The sequence below is a fragment of the Protopterus annectens genome, chromosome 12.part0 (assembly GCF_019279795.1).
Source record: "Protopterus annectens isolate FY-2018-M chromosome 12.part0, PAN1.0, whole genome shotgun sequence".
Taxonomy (NCBI): domain Eukaryota; kingdom Metazoa; phylum Chordata; order Ceratodontiformes; family Protopteridae; genus Protopterus; species Protopterus annectens.
In genome coordinates, this window is record NC_056746.1 from 651036632 (window position 1) to 651049447 (window position 12816).

A 12816-nucleotide genomic window follows, 5' to 3' on the forward strand; every position below is an offset into this window, starting at 1 on the left:
AAGTGGCGTCCCACAAGGCTCAGTCCTGGGACCTCTCTTGTTCGGTATATATTTCTCGGAGGTACAGGCCAACACGGAAGGACTGTGGCTGATCAAGTTCGCAGATGACTGCAAACTGGGCACCATAATCAACTCTCCAGCCGACACAAGCATCCTCCAAAAGGGCCTCATAGAAACAGACAACTGGTGCCAGAGCCATGGCCTCAAGCTAAACGCCAAAAGTGTATAGTCATCCCTTTTGGCAAAACAAAGTGCCCACAAATTACCACATAGGTGGTAATCCATTAAGTACAGAAGAAGTAATTAGGGACCTGGGGACCCAAGTTGATAGCAATCTCTCATTTGACAACCACATGGCCAAAGTGGTTAGAAAAACATTTTATATAGCCCACCTAATCATGAAGGGATTCACATCTAGATCAGGGGAGGTCATTGTGCCTCTTTACTCATCCCTCATCAGGCCCATAATTGAGTACAATGCCCCTTTTGGGATGTACCTCACCAGACACCTGCAGCAACTGGAAAGACCCCAAAAGTACCTCACCAAGAGGATGAAAGGGCTCAAACAGATGCCATATGCTGCCCGGTTAAAGAAACTCCAGCTCTACTCAGTGGCATACCACCTGCTCAGAGGCGATCTGTGCCTGACGTATAAAGCAATGTCCAACCCGGAATTAATGGACATGCTGCACCTCAGAAAATCCAAATCCCATCGAGCCACGCGCTCGAGAGACTTGAACCTCAGCACTGAAATAAATAGGACATGCTGGAGGGACAGATTCATAACCCAGAGGCTCCCTTCACTCTGGAATAAAATCCCAGTCCAGGTTAGGCAGAGTCCCTCATTGACTCTCTTCAAGAGGAATCTTGATGAGTGGATGGGAGATCGTAGGTTTACCCCGGGTATCACTTCTGTGTCACTGTTAGACAGAGCACAGTATACTAACCTCGAAAAAGGGCATAGCAAAATTAATTTAAAATGGGTGGTGAAAGCCAAACACACTCTGGCTAGGCTTATAAATGCCCTAGGGCAGATAGCCTAGTATGAACCTATGAACCTATGACAGCATGTTACTTATCATCTATGGGTTCTTTCTCCTTGACTATTTCCTCTCTGTCTCATTTCCATACAAGGAAGCTAACATGATAGCACTTCAACATAGGTCTTGAAGTAAATGGAAATACATTTATTGCTGGAATTATCATTTACTAGGCTCTATAAAAGACATTTTTATTTACTGAGGTCATGATCATAACTAAGGAGAAAAATAAATAACTACTTACTTACTCAAAGTAGTTATTTTATCAACACATACTGCAAACATGCATACTTAGGTGTGTATAATAATCTTTCTGTAGTTTTCTTTAACAAACAAATTAGTCATGATAAGGCATCTGCTAGCCTTTATCGTGCAGCGATTTTTGTTGGCTGGGAGAAAAGTCAGTACACTCTCTCCTCTGGGTAACAAATGGGTCACTTCTCACAGATGACAAAGCCTAGCAACTCTGTCTCCCTTCCCACTATCTGACCTGGGTAATAACTGTAGGCTTCACTCTGTAGTGATATTACCCTCCATGCCTTCCTAAGAAGAAAACCTCATTACAGTCTGAGTTCATCTGCAATGTACTTATTACCTTTCTCAACATACACACAAGAAGATTTAGCTAGGCCGGTCAGCGTCTCACATTTCACTGAGAGTAGATTTACAGAGCTGCCTCAAAAGATTATACGAGGCATGCTCCATTTATAAGCAATACCTCATCCATAACTTATGATGCCTAAATCTAAAAGAAACAATTGATTCTTTTCTGCAAGCAGTGGCGGGCTGTGTCTAAATTAGACTGCTTGGTACAGGAAATACTTAGCATGGTGGTTTAGTTCTTTTTGTTATGTGAGCTTTGCCTGGATTACTTCGTACTTGTATATAGCTTTACTTAAATTACAAATGTGCATTTCCACGAAGGCTTGTGACACTTGAGACACATGTACAGCAGTGTGCCACACTAGCGTGCTTACTTCTTTCCTTTATTGCTCCCATTTCTCTCATCCATTTCCTTCCCTGCAGTGTTTTGTTCTCCCTTTTTCAACAGCTATGCTCTGAAATTAGATAGTTGTAAGGGGCTTCTGCTTGAATGTGCTACAACAGTTTACAGATTTATGGAAACTTTTCCAAGTTTTTTTTTTCTTGTACTGGTCCTAAAGGTAAGAGTGTCCTTCTTAAACAAATATAAACGAGGATCTGAGCTAAATGAAGTTGTGTGTGTTTTTTTCCATTGATTTTACTTCGGTGGTAATCTGTTTTTTTAAGATAAAATACTGCATGTAGGTGTTGATGCAAAGATTAAGTGTCCCAGAAATGTACATGTTGCCTTTGAGGGTGAATGAGAGCTGGCAACCTAAATACAGAGTGTGATAAGATGGTAAATATTCATTAATAAAGTCACTGCATTGTACCCCAGTGCAGTTGGCACTAGCTCATAGCTGACTTTAGGCAGCAGAGACTCCAACAGTCATTGGGGGCCCCCTAGTCTAGAGGGGTCCCACAACCAAAGCATGTTACCTTATTTTTGATATTTTGTTTTTGTGCAACAACCCTGCGTACTTAATAAACCAGGTGGGTAATGACTCTTAGGATGAAAAATCCTAAGGATTGGTACTACTTTTCTTTCTTTAAAATTCAAAGATATCTATGGTTGTAATGACTGTTTTGTCAAATAGCAGGATTCATACTTTCATTAAATGTTTTACCACTGACATAGTGCTCTTGATTTAGTTAAATCCTTCTGGTGTCCATTCTATCTATTAAAACTAGCACCATACTTGGCATTAGGCACTCATAATACTGCGGCTATGATGAACTCCAAATCATCTTTGGGTTTGCGGGGGCCCTCCAAAAGCTTCTACTCGTTGGGAGTGATGAAGGAACAAAGGAATCATTCATTCTCTTATTTCTAGTATTATCCAAACCAAGGCTGTGATATGATGTTGTTAAGATAAAGCCAATAATTTGTGAATGAATGTGTATGAGGTATGCACAAGAAAGTGCCAGTTCAGAGTGATCAATCTCAGCACCTACCTGGGATTTTAAGAAGAGCAGATGCTCCCAATCATCAGAAGTGATTATCTGTTTCAGGAAGTTTTATAAATACTGGCAAGACACCAGATACTATAACTCTTAATTCTCAATGCCAGTGAAGCAAAATGTATAGCTAGTCATTGAAATCAGTGTAAACTATTATTGCTATAGTGTATGCATGCATGTGTAGGGTAGGGGCTGGGTTAAAGTGTGAGAGCAACAAGTTGTCCAAAATGTCATTCACTTTCTATCACAATCAGCACTGCCATTATGCTTGTGTATAGGGGTGGTGTCATTGCATACCTCTCAACTATCAATATTTTTCCCTCATATGTTTGGTCTGTTCATCATAAAATATGTGGTTTTCTGAAAAATCATTGAGTATTGAAATCACTACATAATTACATACATTTGAGTTTCAGACTTCATCTTTCACAAAATGCATGCCAATGCAAACCTTATTATTACAGTAAAGTTTATAAGCACAATATTTAAAATCTTTCCCTATTTTTGGGCCTTTGTCCCCACCATTATTTTTGCCTTTCTCAAGTTTTCTTGTGCTAAGAGGTTGAGAGGAATGGATCATTGCAATATTTTCAAGAATATCATGTTGGTCATTAAATTATTTCTTTCACTTAGCTTTCCCTGTGGGGTGTGTCCATGCCTCCCTTTCTCTGCATGGGTTAACCCATGTGCTCTGGTTTCCTGCACACTGCAAAGCCATGCCATAGGTAAACTGGCATTCCTGTGGTTTCAGTAAAGGTGAGTGTTCAGTATGTTTGTGTTTGCTTGTGCATCTTATGATAGATCTGGCTTGTCAGGAAATTGTTAGAGAGAGAAAGAGTGTGTGTGTGTGTGTGTGTGTGTGTGTGTGTGTGTGTGTGTGTGTGTGTGTGTGTGTGTGTGTGCGTGTGTGTGTGCCTGTGCATGCATGCATGCATGTAAGTGTGAAAAACATAACTGATTTGTATCTTTGCACACAGTAATGCTGGGCACATACATAATTCCTGGTTAGTGATACAAAATGCAGTTATCGTGTAATTCTCTTTCAAAAATAAGGCATAAAATACATTCCAGAACATTCAGCTCCCGCACCCCAGACTGTATAAATTGATTTTGACAGGGGCAGACAGGTGGCCTCTGTCCACAGTTGAACCCTTTCTAAAACCATCCCTGCTTAGAGCTGTGTACCATCCCTGCTTACAGCACATTTTGGAACACAGGTCTAAGCAGGGATGGTTTTAGAAAGGGTTCAGCTTTGGGCAGAGGCTACAGCTGAACCCTTTTTAAAACCATCCCTGCTTAGAGCTGTGTACCAAAATGTGCTGTAACTTATTTGTGGGACTGGGAATGATGTGCTCATTCTTTATTTAATTTCAATCACAATAAAACCTCAGACGTTAGCACAGGAGTTCATTGCAGCTTGGGTTGGAAATGGGGACAGTGTGGTCACTCATTCTTTTACTTCACTTACAGACCTCAGAAGTGTACAAAGATGGTCAATACAGGCTGTACAGAGGCAATGTACTTTCTAGGAACAAGAAGTTGGAATACATTAAAGTGATCATTATTTCTTCACTTTACTTACAATTGAACATCAGGTATATATACAGGAGGTGGCCTTTTGAGGGTAGAGGTAAAGAGGCATGCTATGTATATGCATGTCAACAGTCACTTGAAATACATGGCTGTGGAAATCTGTGCTTTTGCTTTCATTCCAGTCTGTCACCTGAGGAATGCAGAGACAATGACTGTCTTTTTATTTGAGAGAGAGAGGAGGCAGGCAGGCATTATTCTGAGCTAGGATTTTAGTATCCTCTCAAATATTTGCCTTGTAAATTTATTGTGAGCTACTATTTCATCAGGTTTGAACATTACACCTTGGACACATATCATGTCTTCCTTGAAAGAAAAAAATTAAGACTAAATGTCTTTTCTTACTCATGATATTGTTCAGGTCACCGCCACTAGATCTTAAGGTTGGAAAAATGCTCCAAAATTCACTGCAGAGCATCTATAATCCTAAGCCTTCTATGGGCCTCATGGCCCACAGATTCTCCATCTTAATTCAGTTACTTTCTACACAGTTATTACTGTGGTGTCTTAGCTAGTTGGTGTTGAAAGGATGCAAGGAAAGGTAATATTGAACAGTAACAATATATTTCTTTCCTTACTCGTAATTTTTGTTCAGTCCATCATGGCTGAAAAGGTTGTTTAAAAGAACTCTAAAATGTACTTCAGAGCACAGAGAAAGCAATGGCTTCCAGAAAAAACTGATGAAAAGTGCAAAATGTGGAAAAGGAGGAAAAAAAACTAATCTGTGTGGTGGAGGAAGCCCAGGGTTAGTGGAAAACAGGGGGAGCACTGGAGGATGTGTGCAGTTGTGACACAGTAGACAGTGGTGTGCACCATGAAGCTTGTTTTTACCAGGCTGAGGAGTGCTGATTCATCACTGTGACAAAGCAGAAATTCCCTGAGGCTCCAAGGGTCGAATAAGTTTTTCTTACATTTATTTCATTGAATTGCATTTCTTAACACGTATAACTGCACTATACAGCTAATCTACTACATTTTGCACTGTTATAAAGCTATTTTTACTGTTACACTGTATTTTGTACTATTTTGTACGGTTTTTAACTGTATTTTAATTGCTAGCTAGTGTTTCATTACTGTAATTGCATTTTTATTGAATTACCCATTGTAAACTGCTTTTTCATACTGAGAGTTGTATTTTCTGTTTGTGAGTGCTCTATCTGTGCTTTTCTGTGCATTTTTGTGAGGTTTCTGTGTACTAGTCATGTAGCATAGTCTGGATAGAGGCCTGCTTTTATCCAGGCCTGGTTGTTTTGCTTGTTGTGTTTCCTGTGTTTCTGGCAGCCATCTTCTGTTGGTAGTCTTGTCTTCGCTGTTAGTGAGAGTAATAGGATTGCCTGACCTTCTCTAGCATGAATAATTGGTTGAAAGAGCAGGGGCTAGCAGGACTGGGTAGTAATTCAAACTTTTAGATTCTTCCATATTTTCTGTATTTAAACCCTATGTCTGCAGGGGGCTGTTGTTGTTTTCTCCAGGCTGAGGAGTGGTGATTCATCACTGTGACAAAGCAGAAATTCCCTTAGGCTCCAATGGTAGAATACATTTTTCTTACATTTATTTCATTAAATTGGACTTCCTAACACTTACAGTGTGCTATACAGCTAATGTACTACATTTTGCACTGTTATAAACCTTTTCTTACTGTTTCACTGCATTTTGTACTGCTTTATACTGTTCTAACTGTATTTTTATTGCTAGATAGTGTGTCATTACTATAATTGCATTTTTACTGAATTACTTAACTGTAAACTGCTTTTTCATACTGAGAGTTGTATTTTCTGTTTGTGAGTGCTCTATCTGTACTTTTCTGTGCGTTTTTTGTGAGGTTTCTGTGTTCTAGTCAGGTAACATAGTCTGGATATGCTGTTATCCAGGTCTGGTTGCTTTGCTTGTGTTTTCTGTGTTTCTGGCATCCATCTTCTCCTGGTAGTGTCTTGTCTTTGCTGTTAGTGAGAGTAACAGGGGTTGCCTGACCTTCTCTAGCACAAGTGATTGGTTGATAGAGCAGGGGCTAGCAGGCTTGGGTAGTAATTTGAGCTTCTAGATTCTTCCATCTTTTCTGGTATTTATACCCTTTGTTTGTAGGGTATTTTGCTTATTTGCATGTTGCGCACTGCCACTGCTCTGGTTTAACCCATTGTGAGGTATCTCAGTTGCATTTTTTCCCTTACTAGCACTCCTGTGTAACTGATGCCCTCCCTTGCAACAACTGTGATTTTATCCAACCCTACTCACACCTATAGGTACTCTGTTCTGATAGTATCCTCTCTATCATCCTTTACCTCTCTTCCACAGATTCTGACAACCATGGACGGACAATTTCCTGTGGTTTCTCCCGATAGTCTTGTTGATATGGGCATCCTGAGACAATGTAGCAACTGCCTCATGTGCACGGACAATCCTCTTCTTCAACCATCTACGAACACAATATGTGAGAGATGCAATTACATTAAGAACCTAGAATCCTTGCTGTCTCAATCACAAGCCAGTACATCTGGCACTGAGAAGGTTGTCTGCACAAACACCACACCTATCACACCACCCACACCTGTACAGTGCATTCCTACATATGTGGAGGTTCTCAACAAAAATATACCTAAACAAAAGAGACCTCAGAGGCAAAAGCACACACGCACATCACAACCAACTGCACCAACACCACACATAGTACACATGCCTGTGTCACAGCCACTAAGGAACAGCCACAAACCCAACATATAGGAGACTCTATCATGAGACACAAAGATGTGCCCCTCACCAGGCTAGACAAGGGAAAAGTCACTGTAAGTTGTTTGTCAGGTGCTAGAATCCATCATATCACTCACGCACTGAAGTCTCTTAACAATAGGTACTGTTATGACTCTGTCATAGTCCATGTTGGTGTGAATGACCTGAGATGTACCACTCTGGACTATATGAAGAGAAACATGATTGAGCTCACTGAATATGTGTCCCAGGTGAGTATGTCCCTAGCTTTAAGCAGTGTCCTACCATCATACAGAATGATTCCTCAGTACAAACAGAAAATGGTTGACTTTAACAATTGGATTAATTTCTGGTGTTACTCCAAGGGGATCCAGTGTCTGACAGCCTGGGAGGACATGATTGACAGACCATGATGCTTTGCCAGAGATGACCTTCATCTGTCTCCCCTGGGCTTCCAGCTTCTGGCAGAGGCTCTTGCCTTCCCCATAGTGCCTTTTTAGGCAAAGTCATGAGGACAAAATTATCAACGAAAAAATTCTTCTCAACAAAATTTAAAGGCCATGCTGCTAAACGCTAGGAGTCTTAACATGAAACTGCAATCATCTCAAGCATTCCTCACTCTGAAAGATACTGAAATTTGTGCAGTCACTGAAACCTGGTTCAAAGCTGCAGAGAGCACCCCAGGCTTACCAAGTTACTTGTCCTACCATGCTTTCAGACTCCAAACTGAGGGCTACAGAGCCAAAGGAGGTGGAGTTTCAATATTTATCAGAGACATACACACCTCCAGGCTGGTCAAACAGTATGACACACAGGAGACACTCCAGGTGCAGTTAACTATTGAGAAAACACCTATTCAAATCATAGCTAGGTACAGACCCCCAACCATGACTCAGGAAGCCCACTCCACCTATCTGGACTTACTTGAATCCATCAAGATTCAACATTTTACCTTGATCCTAGGTGACTTTTACTACCCAACCATAGAGTGTAAGACCTATTCTATTCCAAACATGAATGCCATGAGATTCCTCAACTTCGTCAGTGCCACTGCATTGGATCAGCTGGTTGACACCCTCACAAGAGGAGAAAACATCCTGGACCTGGTACTAACCAACATGAGTAGCCACTGTAGCATCCCTACAGTGTCATCCTCCTTGGTAAGATCAGACCATAAAGCAATCACTTCCGAAGTCACCATCTCCCCTGACCCCCCCCCCCCAACCAGGGTCAAACAAAAAACTTTTCCAAAGCTGACTACAAACTCCCGAGAACAGGCATAAGCAGCTTCACAGCCACCATCTCTTCAGTTGAATCAAGAACTAATGTCCAAGCCTACACCAAAAAACTATAAGAGTACCTATATAGCTGCATGAACTCAGCAATATCTGACAGAACCAAATCATCTTCCTTAAGGAATTGTAAACCTGTCTGGTGGACAGCAACAATAAACAGACTCTATAATAAAAGGAAACAATTGCTGTCCAGGACCAAGAAAGAGCAGGTGCCAAGTTGAAAGCAATTTCTCCTTTGTCTGAACAAGCAAATACGGTTACTAGTGAAATCCTCTAAGGCTAACTTTGTGTTCAAATTGGCCACATCCACTTAAGACAATCACAAGGCCTTCTTTGCATACATCCATAATCTCAAAGGTAACTCCCGAATGTGCTCTGAATTGATGGTCAAGAATACTACATACACGAACACCATAGATGTAGCCAACCAGCTGGTAGAAAAGTTCAGTGAAAACTTCACCCCCCCCCCCCCCCGTCCCTGCATCAGTAAACCAGAACATCCCCAGCACCTGACCCCCTCCCCTCATCCCCAGGGAGCAGGTTATTAATGCCTTCTCAAAAGCAAAAAATACAGCCTCCATGGGACCTGACAACATCCCTGGCTGTGGCCTACATGAACTCAGGCAAGAGCTCTCAACACCACTAGACACCCTATTCAACCAAAGCCTGTGCACCAGCTTCATCCCAGTAGAATGGAGGACAGCCACAGTCATCTGTCTGCACAAAGGTGGAGCGTCCATGACCCAGGCAATTATAGGTCAATCAGCCTAACTAGCCTGATCTGCAAGTCCATGGAACACATTACCATGGACCTTATAAATAAGGACATTGACAACCTCCGAATACATGATCCCACACAGTTTTCTTTGTCACCTTCTTCGAAACAATCACCAAAGCCATGGATGAGGGCAAGACAGTGCACACTACCTACCTTGACCTTATACCACCACCAGACACTCCAAAGCCAGCTACTTTAAGGCTCTTGCAATTATACCCAGTTATACTAAGTGAAATTAATATTAATACAAATGGTAGTTTGACCAACACCTGGGCTTTCAGGAGCAGCCAGAGCTGTCACCAAATATATAAAAGTACTCTCAGAGATTAATATAGTCTCTAAAAGACAAGCCACAATGAAAAGTTTAAATATATTTAATAATAAATAAGAAAAGGACATATGAATACTAAAGAGACATGCGTGAATGGGCGTACCTTCATTGAAGGTTGTACGTCAGGGCTGGTAACTCGGCACGTAAAAATCAACTACCAATCATTAGCGGACCGGAGTTCCGCTGTGGCATCCCCTAAACAGGAAATGCCGAAAGACACAACAACAACAACAACCAGAGTTTCAGTCACAGGAAATATTAAAATAACACAGATGAATAGATTCACACAGATACAGAAAAATAGTACTTAACCAAGCTCACTATATTTTGTTGACTGATTTAAAGAATTATTACTCTCTGGTCACTTACTAGAGCAAGGCAAGATGAAATAGGTTAGGATGGCTTCTTTGTCAGGTTCCAAAAACAGAGTTCAATGAGACTTCAGTCTTACCTAGTATTAAAATATCATTCTTAGTGATGGATTACAGAATGACATTACACACATTTGGTCATCTGACTTCTGTTTCCCATACTACCTCCCTTGGCTAGAAGCTGTCAGGATTTACTACATATGTGTCAATAATACATACAGAGAGAGCCTTGTTAAGATCTGGTGCAGCTCCTGGAAGTCAAAAAACAATTTCAAACCTCCACCCTTCCAGCTTAGCAATTAGTTCACCCCAAAAACAATGCAGAATGTTTCTTAGTGCAGACTTTTTTTCTCTGACTGCATTGAGAACTATAAGATAAAATCTTTATGGCCTAAGCCAGGTAATTTCATTTCAAACTATTTTCAAAGTTAGGTAGATGGAGATTAACTTCTTCACTTCCAATATCCTCTTTTAAAACATATACATTTCAACAGTTACAATAATACATGTATATTTCTTTTTCTGTCCAGCAGGGCACACTGTTGGTACATTTTTAACACAAGCAACTTTACTAATACATTTTCAACACAAACATCTGTACAAATCAGTTTAATATACAAATGACATGTAATTCTTTACAAAATTCCAGCTAGCTGTGCTGGCATATGTTACACATCCACTAGCCTACTTCTCCTGGCATAGCTGGCAATACCTCACATCATCACAGATACTACCAATAAAACTTAGTAACATGGTATGATATGTGACATGTCATAATTTAAGACCATTGTATTCAGTGTATGAGTACTACTACTAAAACATAGTAACATGGTGTGGTACCCAGACATCTCATAGTGTAAGACCATTGCATTCAGTCTATGGGCACTTCTACTAAGACATAGTAACATGGCGTGGTCCACAGACATGACATAAGGTAAGACCATTGTATTCAGTCTATAGGTACTAAAAAACTTAGTAACATGGTGTGGTGTGCAGGCATGTCAAAATGTAAGACCATTCTATTCAGTCTATGGGTACTACTACTAAAACTTAGTAACATGGTGTGGTACATAGACATGTCATAATGTATGAGCATTGTATTTAGTCTATGGGTACTGCCACTAAAACTTTGTAACATGGTGTAGTACGCAGGCATGTCATAATGTAAGACCATTGTATTCAGTGTATCGGTACTACTACTAAAATTTAGTAACATGGTGTGGTACACAGATCTGTCATAGTGTAAGACGATTGTATTCAGTCTATGGTTACTACTACTAAAACTTAGTAGCATGGTGTGGTATGCAGACATGTCAAAGTGTATGACCATTATATTTAATCTATGGGTACTACTACTAAAACTTTGCAACATGGTATGGTACATAGGCATATCATAATGTAAGACCATTGTATTCAGTCTATGGGTACTACTACTAAAACTTTGTAACATGGTGTGGTATGCAGACATGCCATAATGTAAGACCATTGTATTCGGCCTATGGGTACTGATACTAAAACATAGTAACATGATGTGGTATGTAGGCATGTCATATTGTATGACCATTGTATTTGGTTTCTGGGCACTACTACTAAAACCTAGTAACATTGTCTGGTACATAGATATGATATAGTGTAAGATGATAGTATTCAGTCTATTGGATACTACTATTAAAACTTATTAACATGATGTTTTATGCAGTCATGTTATAATGTTAGACCACTGTATTCAGTTTACGGGTACTATTACTAAAACTTTTTAACATGGTGTGTTTCTCAGGCATGTCATAATGTAACACCATTGTATTCCATCTATGGGTACTACCACTAAAAATTAGTAAAATGGTGTGGTACACAGACATGTCATAATGTAAGACCATTGTATTCAGTGTATGGGTAGTACTACTAAAATTTAGTAACATGGTGTGGTATACAGACATGTCATAGTGTAAGACCATTGTATTCAGTCTATGGGTACTACTATTAAAACTTAGTAACATGGTGTGGTACACAGACGTCTCATAGTGTAAGACAACTCTATTCAGTCTATAGGTACTAGTACTAAAACTTAGTAACATGGTATGGTCCGCAGACATGTCATAATGTAAGACCATTGTATTCAGTTTATGGCTACTACTACTAAAACTTAGTAACATGGTATGGTATGCAGACATGTCATAATGTAAGACCATTGTATTCAGTTTATGGCTACTACTACTAAAACATTGTAACCTGAACTAAAACGTTGATTAAGAGGAGTGGCAATGATAAGGTGACACCTAGGCTGGAAGTGTCCAGGGGGCCTCCTATTTGACACTTGATGGGACCCACAAAATGTCTACACCAGCTCTGCACTAGCTTTGAATCTCCCCATAAATTAAATAATATTTCTCTTTTATTTTCTCTGGTATTGAACTCAGAGAGTATGACAGCATAATCCAATTTATTGGATCTCAAGGAACATCTACTTGCAACCCCCCTTATCTATATAGATAGCAGGTAAATATACAGAAAACTTTCTTCATTTGATAGCTAAATTGTTGCATTTGTGCTGCCATAATGTAAACTGTTTTACAATGCAGTTTTCCATTTCTTTTTATCTTATAACTTCTATATGTTGTTGCAGGATATTCCCCTATTGCTAATTAAAGACTTAACTCTTGAGCTT